Source organism: Acinonyx jubatus, chromosome B2, assembly GCF_027475565.1.
Source record: "Acinonyx jubatus isolate Ajub_Pintada_27869175 chromosome B2, VMU_Ajub_asm_v1.0, whole genome shotgun sequence".
Lineage (NCBI taxonomy): Eukaryota > Metazoa > Chordata > Mammalia > Carnivora > Felidae > Acinonyx > Acinonyx jubatus.
In genome coordinates this window covers 126,500,002-126,519,774 of record NC_069385.1, presented here as the reverse complement: position 1 = coordinate 126,519,774, position 19,773 = coordinate 126,500,002, and the positions used below count along the sequence as shown (strand labels likewise).

Sequence of the window (19,773 nt, the reverse complement as noted above, 5' to 3'; positions counted from 1 at the left end):
CTCTGGAGTAAATACCAACACAGAACAAAATATTCTCAAATGGCTCTTTCATAGCACTTGCTATTCTAGTGAATGAGATGTTTTTCCCCACTATATGCATTTTTGTTGCTTTTAGTAAAACTTGAATTGTACTTATTTTATGATGTTTTTAAAAAACTAAGATTGTCCTCCTAGCCTTTCACTTTACTGATTTTGTAAGTCTCAGCTTTGTCCATGATTCTCAGTTTCATTCGACACTTCCTTTTAGCAGATTATGGACAAGTAAGTCTCAATCTCTGTAACCTGTTTTCTAGAAATAGACTAAAAGGAAATAAGCTAGCATTTGTTGCAAATTTTGGGAAAATTATGTTGTGTCATATCTAAAAATGAATTTCCTAGGATTCTGTAATTATAGTCACTGATTCGTGTAATATCAACACAAAACTGGAGAAAAACAAATCAGGACAATTGGATGTTAGCATAGCAGAGCTACAAAAAGATGGCTAAAGGGATCATTAAAGAGTCTGTTCACTGAAAAATAAACACAGACATACACTTGTGTCCACACTAAAACTACTACTAAATCACTCACGGGCAGGAATAATAAGTGATGATTTGAATGAGGAAGTAAGACAAATTCACTGAAACTAGCAGTGTCTTCTATCCTTTTATTTCTCCATTTTCTCATCTAAAAGAAAGTAAAGAAAATACTTCTAATTAGATGCTTACAACGAGTTCAGCATGCTTGACTGGATGATAGGATACCCAAAAGCACTACATTCAAACTCTTAAACTAAGTTCCAGCTGGGGAAGCTTCTGCAGAGCATAGTTTCCCCTTTTTTGTTCTAGTTTCTTGTTTGTTTTGTTTTTAAGAATTACCCACACACACACCAAAAAAAGGGGGGGGGTGGGGTGGGAGAATTCCCTTTAGATTACTAGTCATATAAAAATGCCCTGGGAAGGGGGTGGAGCAAATGGGGAGAGAAAATTTTTTAAAAGTGAATTGGGTTTGGGGGGGGGGCACCTAGGTGGCTCAGTCTGACTTGATTTTGGCACAGGTCGTGATCCCAGGATCATGGGATCAAGCCCCGCGTCAGGCTTTGCACTCAGCATGGAGCCTGCTTGAGATTCTCTCTCTCTCTCCCTCCCCCCATCTCCCCCACTCACAATCTCTCTCTGGAAAATAAAAATAGAAAGTGAATTGGCTTTTAAATAAAAAACTCAAAAATGAATTTCTTTAAAAACACATTTTGTTAAAATATGTAAACAGTGCAATATTGTAACAGCACAGCTCAACGTATTTTTGTACAATGAAGACATCGTACTCAGGACCCAAATCAATCAAGTGAACGTTATCAGCACTCCACAAGCCCCTTGTAGTTCCTTGTCCCAGGACCCCACCAAGGATAACCACTGTCCTGATTTATCACATAGATTGGTTTTCCTGTTTTTATACTTTCCACAAATGGAATCTGGCTACTCTTGCTCAATATTATTTGAGATTCGTCCATATTATTCTGTGCTGGTGTGGATGGTTTGTCCTCAGGGCTGTATATTTTTTCATTGTGTTAATACACCACAAAACTTATCTATCCTTTTTTACTACTGATGGGTATTTGGGTAGTTTCGAGTTTAGGGCTGAACAGTGCCAATATATATGTATATATATATTTGTACTTATCTTTTAGTGGATGGTCATTCTAGGACTGGAACTGCCTGGTCATAGACTTTGCATGTATTCAGCTCTAGAAGATTCAGCCAAGCGGTTTTCCAAAATAGATGCACCAAATTGCATCCCCATGGATAAATGCAATTTATATTCTAGTTGTTCCACATCCTTTCTAATACTTGGTATTTTCCGTCCTTTTTCATTTTAACCACTCTAGGGGATATGGTGGTTTTAATTTTAATTTTTCTAATAACTCACAAAGATGAGCCCCTTTTCATGTATTTGTACATGGAGGGATATTTCATGTTTAGAGATTGGAATACCCATTAGAAAGTTGTCAGTGTTGTTCAAGTTGATGTATAGACATAATACAATCCCAGTCAAATTACTAGCAATTTTATTTTTGCAGAAACTGAGAAGCTCATTTAAAAATTCACATGGGTATTCAAAGGACCAAGGATAGCCAAAGAATTCTTACAGAAAATGGAGAAAGCAAGAATACTTGTACTATTGCATAGAAAGGTTTCTAATGCTTTGGTAACTAAGACAGTGTTACTGGTGCAGGGCAAGGCTAACAGATCAATGGAACAGACTAGAGTCCAGAAATGGGCCCACTTCTATACTGTCATCTGATCTATGGCAGAGATGACACTGCATTGCGGTGGGAAAGGGATAGCCTTTTCAACAAATGGTGTTCAGCTATTTGGATAACTATTTGGAGATAAAAGAATCTTGACCTCTTCATCATTTCATGCAAAAAGTGGATTGTAGATTTAAATGGGAAAAATAAATAAATATATATGTGTACTTTTAGAGGAAGACCAAAGAAAACAACCTTACTACCTGGGAGTAGACAAAGATTTCTTAAATAGGACACAAAAAGTATGAACCATAAAAAATTAATATATTGGGCCATGTTAAAATTGTGATGTCAGGGGACCCCTGGTCAGTTCGGTGGTTAGAGCATGTGATTCTTGACCTCAGGGTCCTGGGTTCAAGCCCCATGTTGGGCATGGAGCCAACTTAAAAAATTTAGGGGCGCCTTGGTGGCTCAGTTGGTTGAGCAGCCAGCTGCGGCTCAGGTCATGATCTCACAGTTTGTGAGTTCAAGCCCTGCGTTAGGCTCTGTGCTGACAGCTCAGAGCCTGGAACCTGCTTCAGATTCTGTGTCTCCCCCGCTCTCTCTGCCCCTCCCCCACTCACACTTTGTCTTTGTCTCTCTCTCTCTCTCTCTCAAAAATAAACATTAAAAAAATTTTTTAAATAAAAATGGGTGAAAATTTTGAACATTCACAAAAGGTGATATCCAGATGGCCATGTTTTTTCATTTTCTCCTTACTTTTAATAAGAGAATATGTATGTCGTGTACATATTCAGCTACTCTTTACTACTGCCATTCTAAAAGAGTATGCCTAGAAAACATCAATAATATGTATAATTACATGAAAACATGATGTCCTTTCAATATTACTGTTTTAGGTTCATGTTGTTTTGATGCCATGGACATATAAACATGCAGAATCTAAAGCATGCAACAGCAGGAAACACCAGATGGTTTCGCACATACTTATAACCCTAAAAAAAAATTAGCTTTTCCATTACCGTGAAATGTGAGCAAACAGATCTCCTCTGCCTCCTGCTTCTCTCCTTCTCCCTCTCCCCCTCCCTTCTCTCTCTCCTCCCCTCCACCCCTTTCTCTCTCTCTCTCTCTCTCTCTCACACACACATACACACACACACACACACACACACACACACACACAGAGTTCAGTCTTTGAGCTATGGACATCTCATCCCTGACCCAGAGCCACATCGGGCTCACTATTGCTGGTCACTAGTGTCATCTTTATGGAAATAACGAAAGGACACATAAGTGGCAGGAATAGATAAAGTGCAGAAGCCTGTGGTGTTCTCTGCTTGGAAATTTTTTAAAGCCGAAGATTTAATGTTTTTTTAGGGAAATGAAATAGGTGTAAACTTGACCAAGTTAAAACATTCTGCTCTAATACATACTTATTAATTAGAATCATCTGGAGGGTTCTGAAAACATACTGATACCTGGGATCCTGGGTGCAATCTGGAACCTGGGAGGTTTTGTTTTGTTTTGTTTTTTAATTTTTTAAGTTTATTTATTTTGAGAGAGAGAGAACACGAGCAGGGGAGAGGTAAATAGAGAGGGAAAGAAAGAGAATCCCAAGTAGGCTCCACACACACATCAGTGCAGAGCTCGATGGAAGGCTTGAACTCATGAACCTCAAGACCATGACCTGAGCTGAAACCAAGAGTCAGATGCTTAACCACTGAGCCACCCATGCTCCCCTGGACCCTGGGAGTTTTAAAAGCTCTGTGGGTGATTCTGATGTGCTGGTAAGGTTGTGACCCCTGCGGGTGCTTAAGTCAGGGTGCAGTTAAAACTGAAATCCTACGTTGATTGCTCCAAAGAGCCACCCTGTTAGACTACCTCATTTGTGTTTTGGTTTGACTGGGGAGGAGGGATATTTGTTCCTTTTAGAGTACTTCTCCAGGGACCTGAGTCCTGGGAATGACTAACAGAAAGTGGTAAAACTGTCTTTTCAGGAATATGCTCAGATGTTCTACACAGGGTCCCCTACCTTCCTAGTTATCCCAGGAGCACCTCACTGCAGATAGTGTGCACACAGTGCTAGTTCAGCAGAGAAGGCTACTGCAAACAAGAAGGATCTAGATTTCTAGTACATCCGGCCGTCCTCCCTCCTTCCTTCTCAGCCCCACCACACTGATTAAGAATTCATGATTGTAACTCAAGTATTTCAATACCGTGAAAGCACAGAGCCCTGGCAGTTCCTTCCAAAGAGAAACATGGTGGTAGTGGCTGTTAAAATTTTTATTTTTTAAATGCCATTGTGAATATAGATATATTGTAATGAAAATAAATCACTAAAATTTTTACATAATTCATACAGCCTTTTGTAACTGGTATCTTTCATGATTAATATCTTATTTACTTTCCCCTTCAGTAACCAAAAATAATTGATGTACTACATTTTAATATTTTCTATTTGTACTGCTTTAATTGATTTCATAAGTTATTCCAAATGCTGACCGCAAAGGTTATTTTATACTCATCTAATAATCGATTTAAGGTTGTAATATGTTGGGGGAACATGGATTATATACAACAGTTTGAAGACCATGCAATAGAAAAGTCTAAATAAGGTAAATAAAGGAAAACTTTTAAAGATAAAACCTACTAGTCTACTATGTAGCTAATAGATTTTTTCATATTTTAAGTTTTTTCCATTCTTTACCCATGTCCTCTGCCAACCAAAGAGCAAATAGGAGATAAATTTTAATCTCCAACCCTTAATCTGATTCTTATTCTTAACACGTTTTTCATTCACTAGATCAAAATATTGTTATTTAATAAAGGACCTAAATTTGTACACCATTAACCTTAATTTGGAACATTTTGGTTACTCAGTAATATAACAATTTCTTCTAGTTTTGCATACATCATGTATATTACCCCATGCAGAGGCTCAACTTTTTCAGTAGGTTGGACAGGACCAGTAGGTAGAATTATATTCTTCATTTGTCTAATGAAGTCCAGAGAAGTTAGACTGTGACTTTCTCTATTATAAATACAGGATGCAACTATTACTAGAATTCCATTTTTCTGATCTAAATCCTTTGCTCCGTTTGTTTGGGGAGCGTTTTCATCTCTGTTAATTTAGGGCCCAGTCAGTTCGGAGGCAGTGGAAGGGAAGGAATATATCTACTAGTCAGTGATAGCCACTGAATTCAAACACTGAGCAGGATGCCACTCAGACCTCGACTTGGTTGAGAATCACACCCCTGAGAAGCCAGCACTTTGGCCTCCAATTTTCAGTTGAGGAAATGGAGACTCAGGGAGTCTACTAACCAGTCCCAAAAGAGTGAGACCCAGGTCTGTCAGGTGCTGAAATTCCTTATTTGCTACTTCTCCAGGAATTCAGCATCCAGTTAGGAGGGAGGGGAAATTACACACACACATGGACACACCTGAAATTAAAGTACCATTTACTGTTCTGGAAGTTGCAGAAAGAGTAGTAACCAAGTTAAAGGGTTCCAGAGAAACAAAAGATCACTTCTGAATGGATGGTCAGCAGAACTCCTTTTTCACTGAGAAGATTCGCCATGGCTAAAGTCTAAGAAAGGAGATTTGGGCAGGCCAAGATTAGATAGATAGATAGATAGATAGATAGATAGATAGATAGATAGATAGATAGATTTCAGTAGGCAAAATAAACAAGATGGATGGATGGATGGATGGATGGATGGATGGATGGATGGACAGACGGATGGGAGGAAGGAAGGAAGGAAAACATTCCAGGGAAAGATGATAGCTTAGAAGGAGAAAGCCAAAGAGATGGAGGAAATGAGGATGTAGGGAATAGATGAGCAACAGGAAAAGCAGATTTGAAGACCTTACGTATATGCTGAATGAGCATGGCTAGTTTAATATATGCCCAATTCCAAATACTAAGATAAGTGCTGCTAGGTTAAAGGAAGCATCAAGAATTTTTGAACTGAGCTGATCCCATAAAGCTTCACAGCAGAGCGTGATTTGAGGTGGATATAAAGATAGGTATGAATTTTAAGGAAAATTCTTGAACAAAATGTCAAGACGGGAACACTAAGACCTAAGGTATGATTGCCAGGTAGAGATGAGAGGACAGCTTTGCTTTAAGAGAGACTTTGCGGTGGGTTAGGAGGCAGTGCAGAACCATTGAAAGTGTTTTAGTTCAAATGCTGCCCTCACCAACCTCTTTATTGTAAATACAATGGATAAAATATAATAAAAACAAAAAATAATTTTCATCCTTTTATCTTACATAATCTCTTAACTTTTAACCATGTGTTGACCTATTTCTTTCCTGGTTTTTGAAATACCCCCACTGTCCTGGCTTCTCTTTTACCATTATTTAGTCCCCTTTGTGGGCTCCTTTGTTCACCCATCTCCTTGTCTCCCCACATTACCAGAGTCTGCCCTACTCATCTTCATCCTCTTCAGAAATGACCTGAGTGGCAGTGACACCTAAATATATGTTTCCAGCCCACACTTCTCTCCAGACTACACCCTGATCTGCCTTCCTCCTTGATGTTTCACCCGGGGTGAGTACGGCACCTGCTGTCAACCTTGCCCTGTCCAACCCAGTTCTTGCCCAGACATAGATCTGGTCCTGACCCTCCCTGTTGAAAACTCTCCTGTGGCTCTCCATGAGGTGGCATTTGCCCATTTCCCAGTGTGGCCCGGCTGAGTGTCAACATTCTCAACCCACCTACACAATGAGTATACCAAGGCCTTCTCCCCACCCACATTCCCCTATAATTATGGACCTTTAAAAAATTCCCACTCAAACAGATGGGCATGATGCCTCTAGAAATCTTTGTTTCTTCCAGAGCTGACCCTCTTCCAACCCAGCAAAGGCAATGGCAGTGATTATTTGGATTTCTGCTCCACAGACATAACCTCAAGAGCTGTAGACCAGAGGAAAGAACCCTCCATAGCACAAATTTATCTCTCTCTGAGGCAGGTGCTTTGGAAAAGAATATTATTAAAGCTGGCTTGTGACGTTATGTTCAGGGTTAGTCTTCATTGCCAAGAGTACCTGCCAAAGGTTTATCTGCTCGTATTTGCTTATGCTAGAAATACTGATAATTACTCCTATTCTATATAAATGCGAATGTATATGTATTCTATATAAATACATCTGTGCATGCACGCACATATATACATACAAAACATGCATATGTGTGCATACATATATATATACATAGGCACATTCACATTCACACACGTGCCCCAATACACATATGTATATAAAACTGTTGGGGAATGGGGACCATTTTTCTTTTTTCTTTTTTCCCCTTCTCTCTGAGTCTGTCCCAAAGTCAACAGAGTGGGGTATACTTTGTGATGGCGTTGCCTTGGAGTTCGGTGCTGACACTCTTTTTCAAAGTCCTGTATTCTCTTTTCCTCAGCCACCCTGGCTGGCAGTAGGGGCTGTGGACTGCACGGAAGTCCCGGGTGCTCTCACCACAATCTCTGCCCACAGTCTTGATTGAAATCCAGCTCACGTTATAGCACTCAGGCTCAGGCATTGTTAGAACTGAGAGATGTATTCAATTTTAAGCAAGAACAAACTAAATCTGCCTTCTAAGGAAAAGTAGGCCCAGCCTCCTGTGGCATTTCTTTAAATGGATTAATATGTTGATCTGGGAGAAATCGGGAGCCATTCTTCATGTTTTCATTAGGAAGCCAGGTGAAATGAAAACCAAATCTTACTGCTAAATGCCACCCCTGGGAATTCTGCAGTGTTGTTTCTATTTTAAACCAAACTGCAGGATTTCTTCTTTAGTTAAAGCATAATGTTGTAAATATAAAATTTCAGTATTCCTTTCTTTTTTTAACTTTAGACACCATTTAGTTGCTTCCTGTTTGCAGAGCTCATACCAGGAACATTTTATAATGTTAAGCGGCTGTGACTATCTAATCACATGAGAAACAGTTGCTGTGTATCTACCTTCACGTGTTGGAGAAATTGCAGCCTGAGCCTGGTAATAAGGTACTAATTATCAGAGTACTGCATCATAGTCCTTAGCAGACACCTAAGCCTTTATTCACTTAAATGTTTGTTTTTAAGTGAAATTATCAGTCATAAAATAAAGCATAGGCATGAAATGGTGACTTTTGTCATGCTAAATTATTCTTGGTGATTTAGGGTAAAACACTTTTCCATGTCGTGTGCTTCCACTCAGTATCTGTTTATAAATGAGCAAACATGGGGGGGCGCCTAGGTGGCTCAGTTGGTTAAGCGTCCAACTTCAGCTCCAGTCACAGTCTCACAGTTCATGAGTTCGAATCCCGCATCAGGCACTATGCTGACAGCTCAGAGCATGGAGCCTGCTTCAGATTCTATGTTTGCCTCTCTCTGCCCCTCTCCTGCTCGTGCTCTGTCTCTTTCTCTCTCAAAATAAATAAACATTAAAAAAATAAATGAGCAAATATGATTTTAAGAGAATGGAAGAATACTTTTCTCTGTTTTCTTAGTTACACACTCTGAACTTGTCATCCTGTACTGTTTATCTGAGTTTAAGGGGAAATTTCTGGAAGAAAGACTGACTGAGCATTGCTTTATTATTATTATTATTATTATTTAAATTCAAGTTAGTTAACATATGGTGTGATAATGGTTTCAGGAGTAGAACCAGTGATTCATCATGTCCATATAACACCCAGTGCTCATCCCAACAAATGCCCTCTTTAATGCCCATCACACATTTGGCCCATCCCCCCACCCACCTCCCCGCCAACAACCCTCAGTTTGTTCTCTGTATTTAAGACTCTCTTATGGTTGCCTCCCTGTCTGTTTGAAACTATTTTTTCCCCTTCCCTTCCTCCATGGTCTTCTGTTAAATTTCTCAAATTCCATGAGTGAAAACATAGCAGTCTTTCTCTGGCTGACTAATTTTGCTTAGCACTCTAGTTCCATCCACATTGTTGCAAACGGCAAGACTTCATTATTTTGATCACCAAGTAATATTCCCTTGTGTATGTATCTTTGTTATCCATTCATCAGTTGATGGACGTTTGGGCTCTACTTCACACCTGTCAGAATGGCTAAAATTAACAACTCAGGAAACAATAGATGTTGGTGAGGGTGTGGAGAAAGGGGAACCCTCTTGTACTGCTGGTGGGAATGTAAACTGGTGCAGCCATACTGGAAAAAACAGTATGAAGGGTCCTCAGGAAACTAAAAGTAGAACTACCCTACAACCCAGCAGTGGTGCTCTGTTTATCCAAAGGACACAAAAATGCTGATTCAAAGGGGCACATGCACCCCAGTGTTTGTAGCAGCGCTATCAACAATAGCCAAATTAGGGGCATTGCTTCACAAGGCAAAGTTCAAAATGCTGAGAGGGTGTTTCATCTTAGGAACTCAGCTGGAGTGGAAGGTCAGGGTCTTGTGACCTCACCATGATGTTTATTGTAATTTGAAACCCTTGAAGATTTGCAGGCAGCTACCAGGCTGCTTCTGGGGAGCCTTACAGCAGTCAAGATTCCTCTCCCTGAGGGGACCCAGAATATCCCCTTGAGTTAGGCTATTTCTGTTTGCACAAAACAGATAATAGGAGGTTCAGAAGTGTGGGTTGGCTTGGAACAGATCTGAGATGGGGCTTTATTCTAATGACACCTGGAGAAATGGGGCAGCTCAGCAAAGATTGCCAGCCATTTACCTGTCTTACCTCACCATAGACAGGTCCTTCGAGATGGAACGGCAGCTCCCAAAGTTCACCTTTTCCTTTCCTGTTGCTTTGCTACTGCATCTTTGCTTCCCCACCCCCACCCCCGCTGCTTATTCTTTCTGCTACTGGTGGGCTGGCTGACTCTGTTTCAAACAATTGCTTCAATTCCCTCCGTTTGGAGCACACCCACCCTCCATGGGCAGAGTTCCTGTGGTCTGGCCAGGTACCTGTGGTCCGTGCACCTCTGCCACTCGACAGAGAAGGCGCCATGAGCCTCAGCTTGGTTCATCTTGCATTTAGGCTGGGTCTCTGGGACCCGGTCTTCCTCTTCAGAGCTAGCAATGTGGCCTCGTTGTCTTGGATTCGATACAGGAGTATTCATTTCATACCTTTGCCTCCTGTTTTGGCAAACACTCTAAAAGACAGATGATAGAGTCCTATTGAAGAATTCACTATTGGATGACCAAGATTATAAATCTGTGTGGTTACCTCTGGAGAACTCTAGGTGAAATGAAAATGTCTGGTTTGTCCCACCTGCCTCCACAGGTATCTCAAGACTTTTCTCTCTGCTCTTTTTTTCTTAGCCATATACATCAACTGTTACTTATTTTGCAGGGAACATGTATGACACTTTGGAACACACACAAAGTGTAACATACAAGAGTGTATATAGAGTGTGAATACAGGCTGTACCCCACCAGAGATCTTTGCTTTGCTTTGTTTAATGCTTTAAACTTTCCTAAATGCTCTCCCATCCTTTATCACTTTAATCTTCCAAGTAACTAGGAGAGGCTAATCTCCACCTTTTGCTGCTGAGAAAACAGACCTAACACTACAGACAGAACCATTATTACAATCCCAGTTTTCTGATACGTTCCACAACGTCTTGACACAAAAGTGTACGATCACTGAATGATGTGTGCATGCATGGCTTCCCCCCCCCACCAACCCTGCCAAGCACACATACACACACCTGTTGAGACTCATTTATTGAAAACTGATAGAATTTACCAGCATCGATAATTTTTCCATTCTGTATATGGTATCGGCAGCTGAGAAATTAATGATTAGCCTAGTAAAGATGGAGTCTGAAAACCTGTCCTATGTTTCTGCAGTATTGTTAGCAGTCAGTCTAACGGTAGGCAGTGTGGGAAAGTCAGTGATTCTGTACAGAAAAGAATCAGTGTTTCCAAATCACTCGTCTTCCTAACATCCATCCATTCAACCAGCCATCCTGTTAGAGTGACATCGTTTGGAAAAAGTCCCAGACCTGGGATAAAGGGACCTGAATTCTGATACATGCTTAGTATGTAATTTGGATTAAGTCACTGTACATTTGTGAATCTGATTTTTTTTAAGTTTATTTATTTATTTTGAGAGAAAGAGAGCGAAAGAGTGCAAGCTCGGGGTGGGTGGGGGGCAGGGGGAGGGAGGGAAGGAGGGAGGGAGGGAGAGAGAGAGAGAGAGAGAGAGAGAGAGAGAGAGAGAGAGAGAGAGAGAGAAATCCCAAGCAGACTCCACGTTCAGCACAGAGCCTCAACGCAGGGCTTGAACTCAGGAACCATAAGATCGTGACCTGAGCTGAAATCAAGAGTGGGATGCTTAACTGACTGAGCTACCCAGGCGCCCTATAAATCTGATTTTTGTTTTTAATCTGTAAAATGAGGTGTTGGGATTTTGTTTTCTGAGGTTTCATCCATGTGCAGCATGGTCTTAGGTCCGACACACCATTGTCTACTACAGTATCCCCTTTGTAACCTCCTTACCCACCCACTCCAGAGCCTGGAGACTGGGAAGGGTAGTGTCACTGATGTATTAAAAATCTTCCTTAGGCCCAATTTCCAGGTATTATATGAAATTCCCTCTGCTGCTTAATTCCACTGAATTACATTTTTCATGTTAATAGGCTAATATTTTTTGAACTTGTAAGATTGAATGTATGGAATGAAATCAATATCTCTGATAATTACTTGACGGGGGTGGGAAGGTTGAGTAGAAAGTCATTTAAAATTCGCAGACTAATATTGATTAAAATTATTGGCTTGAAGATTTAGAATATCTAAAATGTAGCCCCGGCATTTACGATGACATGTAGCAGGTCATTTTCTTTACTGGATTTAGGGAAGAACGAGTAATTTAGAATCAGAGCATTCTGTGCATCCCTATATAGGGTGTTCTCAGGCTTTATTCCTGCAATTTCTCATTTTTATGTGGAATATTCTAAGGGACAAGCAGTTCTCTCTTTCAGAATTATTGGAATCTTTCTTTTGTTATCTTTCAGTATTCACAGAATATGTGGTCATTTCATTCAAGTGTCCATGAATGATTCTAGACAGATCCATAGTTCTTTATGTTTGTTGAATGCCGTATAACAGTGGTTCCCAATTCTGGCTAACCATTCAACATATTTTTTTTTAAGATCACACAGATGATTTTGGTGAGCATCCCCATTGAAAACCACAGGTTTACCAAAAGTGTCAGATTATAATTCACATGGTTTTCGGTCACTTTCACTCATCATGAGAAAGATACAAGAAGCCTTAGTGATGATCCCCCACCCCTTTCACAGAGAAGGCAATTGAGGCTCGGGTTAAGTGAGCTGCCGAAAATAACACTTCATCTGCTTTTTTTCCCCAATGTCCAACTTCTGCACCGACCCACTGTGTTATAACCTGAAGTCTTAGCCATGTTTCAGATTATCAAAGCTTCAGCAGAAACAAACCTGAAAAACACAGTATATTGTGGCAATCATGGAACCACAGAGAAGCAGAGTTAGGTGAATACTCTTCTCGTTTAAGGACCTGAAAGCCCAGCAGCCTTAAGTATCGTGTCAAGGATGTACCACTGGCTGTTACATATATGATCTGTAGGTAAATAAAATAGTAAGTACTCTTACTGTATAGTCAACCCTTTATAGCATTCTCCACCCACCAGCAGGTTCACCATTAGAGGGCAAGGGGGTAAAACGTCAGCCCAGCTGCACAATTACATTAGCCTTCTGGCCCAGCCTGAAAACCCTACCCAGTCATTAACAGAGCAGACCCAAAGAGGAGGGCTTTCTTCAGAAGGACACAGTTAATATCTCATTATCTGAGAACAGTTCCCATTAGCATGTCCATTTTAGCTGGGTGTTGAGATTAGCTAGTAGTCAACTCAGGCAGTGAGGAAATGGCCTTTTGATGGGTGGGACTGTAGGAGGAAGGATGCCTGCAGGAGGTGGACAGCCAGAAGGACAGGCAGAATCATGGTATAAGCCAGAGGGAGGTAGCTGGACTTGCCTCCACCTGCCCATTTACCTCCACCATCCATGCCTTCTGATTGCACGTTTTTACCAAAAAAGATACAGTGAAGTAGACTTTTTTTTTTAGATCAGAAGGATGAAAGGTTACTAACAGCCAGCTCTGCTTCCTTGTCTAATCTACTATGTCATGCCAGGCACTGAACTACTTACTACAGATGTGTTGTCAGATTACAAGTTGTTTATCTCCGATGGATGTTTCCCCAAGTGGCATAAGTTATATGGGTGCTAACATTTTCCTAAGAAATGCTCTTGGCATCACATACCTGCCAGCAACATCTCACTGATCAGGGAAGCAGCATGGTGGAGCAGAAGCACAAAGCTGAGAGGCAGCCAGTGTTTGCATGCTGCTACCCGGAGGCAATAAAATGAAATTGAGTTAGTGATTTATTTCCAATTTCCATACTCCATGATTCCATTGACTCATGTTGGCAAGAATATTATAATCATACTGTAATTCATTCATTACATATGTGTGTATCAGGGCGCCTGGGTGGCTCAGTTGGTTAAGCGGCCGACTCTTGATCTCGGCTCAGGCCATGATATCTCAGTTTGTGGGATCAATCCCCACATCAGGCTCTGTGTTGACAGTGCGGAACCTGCTTGGGATTCTGTGTCTCCCTCTCTCTCTCCTTTTGCATCTATCTCTCTCTCTCTTTCTCCCTCCCTCTCTCTCTCTTCCAAAATAAATGTTTAAAATTAATGTTTAGTTTTTTTACTAAATTTTTAATTTTTAATAAATAAATATGTGTGTGTCACCTTCTCTGTCTAGGGGGTTATGCTAGATGCTGTGGGGAATGCAGCAATGAGTCCCACAAAGACCTGCCCTTCTGGAGCCTCCCATCCAGCCTGGGAGATCAAAGTATGTCCAGAAAGTTCTCCCAGAAAGTGAAATGAAAAATAATCAGTTGAGAAAGATGTGGAAAAATAAACTTATAGTTTTTGAGCCTCTTTGTGTGCCCTAGGGACTCTACTGGATATTTTATATACATTTAATGTAATTATCATGATAATCCTGTGGGGTAGGTATTATTATCCCATGTTATAGATGAGGGAGCAAACATTCAGAGAATAAGTAATCTGCCCCTAGTTGTACAGCTAGTATATTGAGCCACGACTCAGAAACAAGCCTTTCTGATTCCAAACTCAGATTTTTTCTATTAGATCATGTCACCTCCGGTTAAAATTCTAGGAGAATTGATACTCAGATAGTTTTGGCAGGGCATGATAAGTGCTTTCTGGTAGAGGAGCCATTCGCTCAAGGGCTTAAATATGGTAGAAGTGACATATGTTAGCTGGAGAGTATATATATTTCCAGCAAGGACACTGGAGGGAAAAAGCAGTGGGCTGGTAGGAACCCCTGCCTGCATGTACTCTGTGCCACGTGAGCAACACTTGTGAAAGTGTGGCCACGGAGCAGGGAAGGGCTGAGGCAGGTTGCAGGGGCAGATCCTACAGTTACTGCAAAGGCATCTCTGTGCTACGCCAGATTTGGGTGAGAGGTCATATCTGGCTGTATCTTATGAGTACTTGTGTGTGGAGAGATGAGATCTGAGTCCACTGGACTGGCTGGGGTGCAAAGATGCAGGACTGAGCTGCCAGACCGAGATCAAAGGTCAGACGTGGGGAATGGAGACAGCGGAGCATTCTGTGGCCTTCTCATGAAGGTGCTGTCATCAGGGAACCACACCCAAGAGCAGGGGCAGACTGGAGATGCACACGATTTCTTCAGCAGCAGTTCTAGGACTCCAGAGAGTGGTCAGAGCCAGAGTACACGAGCATCACGCTTTTGTAGGGGGAAGGGAGTCAAGGTGAAGTAGTAAGCTGGCACTCTACTGTTGACTAAGCACAGTTGGTACCTCCTGTGCTATTTGCAGTGGCTGAAGAGAGACCACAGAGAAAGAATAGCGGTGCTAATGGCTAACAATTATTAACTGCCTGCTTGTACCAGGCACTGTGCTCAGCGTTGTGCATACCTCAGTCCCTGTGCATGTCCCTGTGAGGCGGGTGTCATTTTTCATAGCAAGGAGCTAAGACAAGGGGAAGTAAATAAACCAACTAGTAAATGACAAAGCCGGGGTTAGGGCACAGGTCTGATGGCCATGAAGTCCACCGACTTGGTTAAACAGAGAGAAGGAAGAGAGATGCTGTGATGGGGGAAAGTCAGACTCCAAAAAAAGAAAACCGGAGATAGCTGATTCCTGTTTATCAGTTGGCCACTAGATCCTTGGAAAGTAAAGGTCGGGGCTGGAGTGACTTTGCATGACAGGTGCTGGTTCACCACCATTAACATTCACCTGCCTCCCAGAAAGCTTGCATATTGAGCTCTTAACTGATGTACTAGAATTTTCCCTACTCGCAATAGAACAGATGGACTGTGGCACATTATGTGCCTCTCACTTCCCCATATTACTGTAGCCTGAAAGAAGGGTGAATGTCTGAAAGTCAGCAAGGATGCAGGGAGGCCAGAGACACACTGCTGTGCTCATCTGCTTCTGTGCATGAAGGTCTGACATGTAACCTTTGCCCTTCTTTACATTCACCCTACAGTATTTTTAAGCGATGAATGTTTTACTTGCAATAGTAACTATCTTAACACTGTGATGAGCCAGTAAGATGGCTTATCCTCGAATGGCTTCTACACCATGTGTGTGTGTGCGTGTGTATGCGTGTGCATGCATGCACGCACACATATGATTGTAAATGGAATTGTAGATCTGATGGTTACATTTGCAAATATATTTAATTTTAGGGGGACACTGGCTCAAAATTTTCCATTTTTCTCATAGTATTACTATTTCAATCATGGCTCAGCAGGGAAGGCTTATTTGAAGCTCTGACCACTCACCTAAATTTAAGATATAACAAACCCTCTGATGTTCTGATCTCCACAGCAATGAAAGACTTCAGGGATACGTTTTTTTTTCTTCCATAAGACATACCAAGATTTTTAGTCTGCTTTTCCCACCAACCTTAGGATATATTGTGTTATCCTGAGATATTTAATAGCCAGATGGATTAGGTAAATCTGACTGCTGAGGGTTACTTTGCAGTTTCTGGCTCTTTCCACCCTGTCCATCCACAAAGAACACTTGGAGACTGTCCAGAGAAGCAGTAAGGACCAACCAGCGGTTTGAGCTGTTGACTTTCTAGGAAGGCTTGGATCCCGGCTCTGTGACATGCTATATAATCTTGATTAAACCATCCACTGCCATCCCAGCCCCCACTCTAGAGTCTGAGATAATGAGCCAGACACCATCCTTGATGCCTGTGTCCTTGAGATGTGGGTGAATTAATGAGCTAATGCCAAAAAAAACCTAAAAGAGACTTGGATTGAAGGACCTCTCAGAGGAACAGCCTCCTGTTGCACTGCTTCTCCACCGGCAGGCTGTTCCCACATAGCATGCTTCCTTCAGGCCCTCATCCTCTCATTATCCTCATTTTATCCGTACCTGTGAGAGTATTCGACATCACTGCAGTGAACCTGTTCCACTTACAGTGTTGAAAAACCTGAAAATATCACACACCGTAATGAAGTTTCAGTGAATTACTAATGATCACTCAGGACTGTATGTCCAATGCTAAATTGGCTAAATTTTATTTTCCCAATCATTTATCTGAAACATAAGTATCATCCTACAATCCTAAAAAATAGTAATAGTAAGTAATACGAAATTTTAAGCTTAAAGTACAGTTTTGTAATATCAAACAAGTAGCACGTCTGATAAATGAAATTTTGTTAAAGGAGCTGCTGTAGATAAGAAATGAAGCTAGAGTTCTGAAAGAAATCCAAAACTTCTATTGAATTGTACATTTAGAAGTGCATCAGAAATGACAAAGTAATCTTCCTATGTATATTTATAGGTTTAATGAGCAGTTATTTCATTTATATATCTTTCATATAAATGGAAAATGATTCCAGAGCAGAGGCTGTCATTTTCAGTAATTGTTTCTGTCATGGTTTTAGAAGAGTTTACTTCTAAGGTCTGAGATCATGACCGACCTAGCTTGGTCAGTTAACCGTCCAACTCTCGATTTCAGCTCAGGTCGTGACCTTACAGCTTGGGATTCAGTTTGGGATTCTCTCTCTCTCCCTTTCTCTGCCCTTCCCCTGTCACTCACGCTCTCTCTCTCTCTCTCAAAAATAAATTTAAAAAAAACTTTTAGAAGAGTTGACGTCTTGATTGCTGTAAAGTGTATGTGTGTGTGTGTTCATCTCTTCACCAAGTAAATGTTATTACCCACTAACTAACCTGAAAATTTTTCTTTCACTGAAAAAACATTTTCCAAGACTAATCGGTTTTCACACTTTTTCATCTGTGTTTTGCACTTGAGAACATTTAGAAGGCACAGTTCAAATGGACACACTGATCGAGACTGATCAGTGGACACACTGATTCAGAGCCTGACTGTCCCAGCCCACATTGTGCAGTCCTCCCCTGCTTATACTGCAAGTATCCAAGAGCCTTGGGCTTGTCAAGGCCTTCACTTCTCCTGTTTTCAATAAACACCTCCTCAGTGCAGTGCAAGGCATGGAGGAGCAGACACGACCCCTGCTCTCAGGAGCTGGCAGTCTGGGAGAACAGACATTAAACAGACAAGCACACGGGTGACTCTATCACAAGCCAAACTAAGTGCTGACAAGGAGGGCACATGACAGGATGACCAGGGACACCAGTCAAGGATGTCTTGAGACCAAGTGACACTTGGTCTGGGCCCTGGCAATAAGCAGAGGTGCGTGAAGGGAGGGTGGAGAAGGGCAGGCGTCCTGCAGGTGGGGACAGACCATGCAGAGACCCTCAGTGCTGCAGAGCACGGCATATTCCAGGAAGTGGAGGAAGAGCCCCTTGCCCTGGCTTCCCCACTCCAAGCCGCTCTGTCCACAAGAGAGTGTCTCCACCACCTCAGCCGCCATCTCCTATCAGCGCCACTCATTTATGAGACCTGGAGCTTCAGAGCTTGCAGGAGAACTCACATCAGCAGCACCCCAAGAGAAGCAAGAGGCAAAACAGGACATAATTTGTCCCCCGGTTCACTCCTACCTAACTTGGCTTGCTAACACAAGCAATCCAAGCAGTGGGGATGGAAGGTCAATAATCCATATTTCTCTGCATAGAATTTTTTTTAGGATTGTGAAATTTTGTATCTGTGTTTACTGTCTTCCTTTGAACAAAGATTAACCTTTTTTAATTTTTTCTAATGTTTATTTTTGAGAAAGAGAGAGAGCATGAGCAGGGGAGAGGCAGAGAGAGAGGGAGACACAGAATCCAAAGCAGGCTCCAGGCTCTGAGCTATCAGCAGCAAATCTGATGAGGGGCCCAAACACAAACATTGAGATCATGACCTGAGCTGAAGTCGGACACTTAACCAACTGAGCCACCCAGGCACCCCTTTTTAAAAAATTTTTTTCAAACAAAGATTAAAAGGGACCCATTTATAAAACAGATAGCCAAATATATTTATTTACTGTTATGCATATTAATATAACAAATATATTTGGTCATATGAGCATATATAAAATTTGGTTAAGCAAATCCAAGGACTTTTTTTTTTAATGTTTTTATTTATTCTTAGAGAGAGAGAGAGCACAAGCGGGGGAGGGGCATAGAGAGAGAGGGACAGAGAATCCAAAGCAGGCTCCAGGCTCTGAGCTGTCAGCAGCAAATCTGATGAGGGGCCCAAACACAAACATTGAGATCATGACCTGAGCTGAAGTCGGACACTTAACCAACTGAGCCACCCAGGCACCCCTTTTTAAAAAATTTTTTTCAAACAAAGATTAAAAGGGACACATTTATAAAACAGATAGCCAAATATATTTATTTACTGTTATGCATATTAATATAACAAATATATTTGGTCATATGAGCATATATAAAATTTGGTTAAGCAAATCCAAGGACTTTTTTTTTTAATGTTTTTATTTATTCTTAGAGAGAGAGAGAGAGAGAGAGAGAGAGCACAAGTGGGGGAGGGGCATAGAGAGAGAGGGACAGAGAATCCAAAGCAGGCTCCAGGCTCTGAGCTGTCAGCACAGAGCCCGATGCGGGGCTTGAACCCACAAGCCATGAGATCATGACCTGAGCCAAAGTCAAACACCCAACCAGTTGAGCCACCCAGGTGCCCCTAAGGGCTTTTTTTACTTAATCGGGGACAGTATATTTTCTAGACACTGATAACCCACAATTTAAATTATAATCTCATCGTGAACCTTAATTCTCAGGGAAAGGGACACTTACCTACTTCTGGTCACTCATTTTTTTTTTTAATGTTTATTTATTTATTTTGAGAGAGAGCTCATGTATGAATGGGGGAGGGGCAGAGAGAGAATTCCATGCAGGCTCCGTGCTGTCAGCATGGAGCCTGACACTGGGCTAAAACCCACTAAGGACGAAATCATGACCTGAGCCAAAATCAAGGACTCCCAATCAACCAAGCCACCCAGGCGCCCCATGGTCACTGACATTTTTGGTGAAACCTGAAGGAATTGTTCATTGGTAGCCTAACCAGGCACTTTAACTACCCATCCCCAGATCCAGCTTAAAATGTGAGGACATCA

At 41.5% G+C, this 19,773-nt stretch overlaps 1 protein-coding gene across 5 annotated transcripts in view; it reads left to right on the top strand.

Moving 5' to 3' along the window:
* The window catches only part of LYRM4 (LYR motif containing 4), a 171,067-nt gene that overhangs the window by 111,555 nt on the left and 39,739 nt on the right, over positions 1–19,773 (top strand). The window contains exon 3 of one of the 5 annotated variants that reach the window (XR_003414284.2): positions 6,650–6,781. The exons of the other annotated variants lie outside the window; for them this stretch is intronic. The gene's annotated coding sequence lies outside the window, so the exon portion shown is untranslated. The remainder of the gene's footprint in view (positions 1–6,649; positions 6,782–19,773) is intronic. 5 annotated transcript variants of the gene reach the window in all.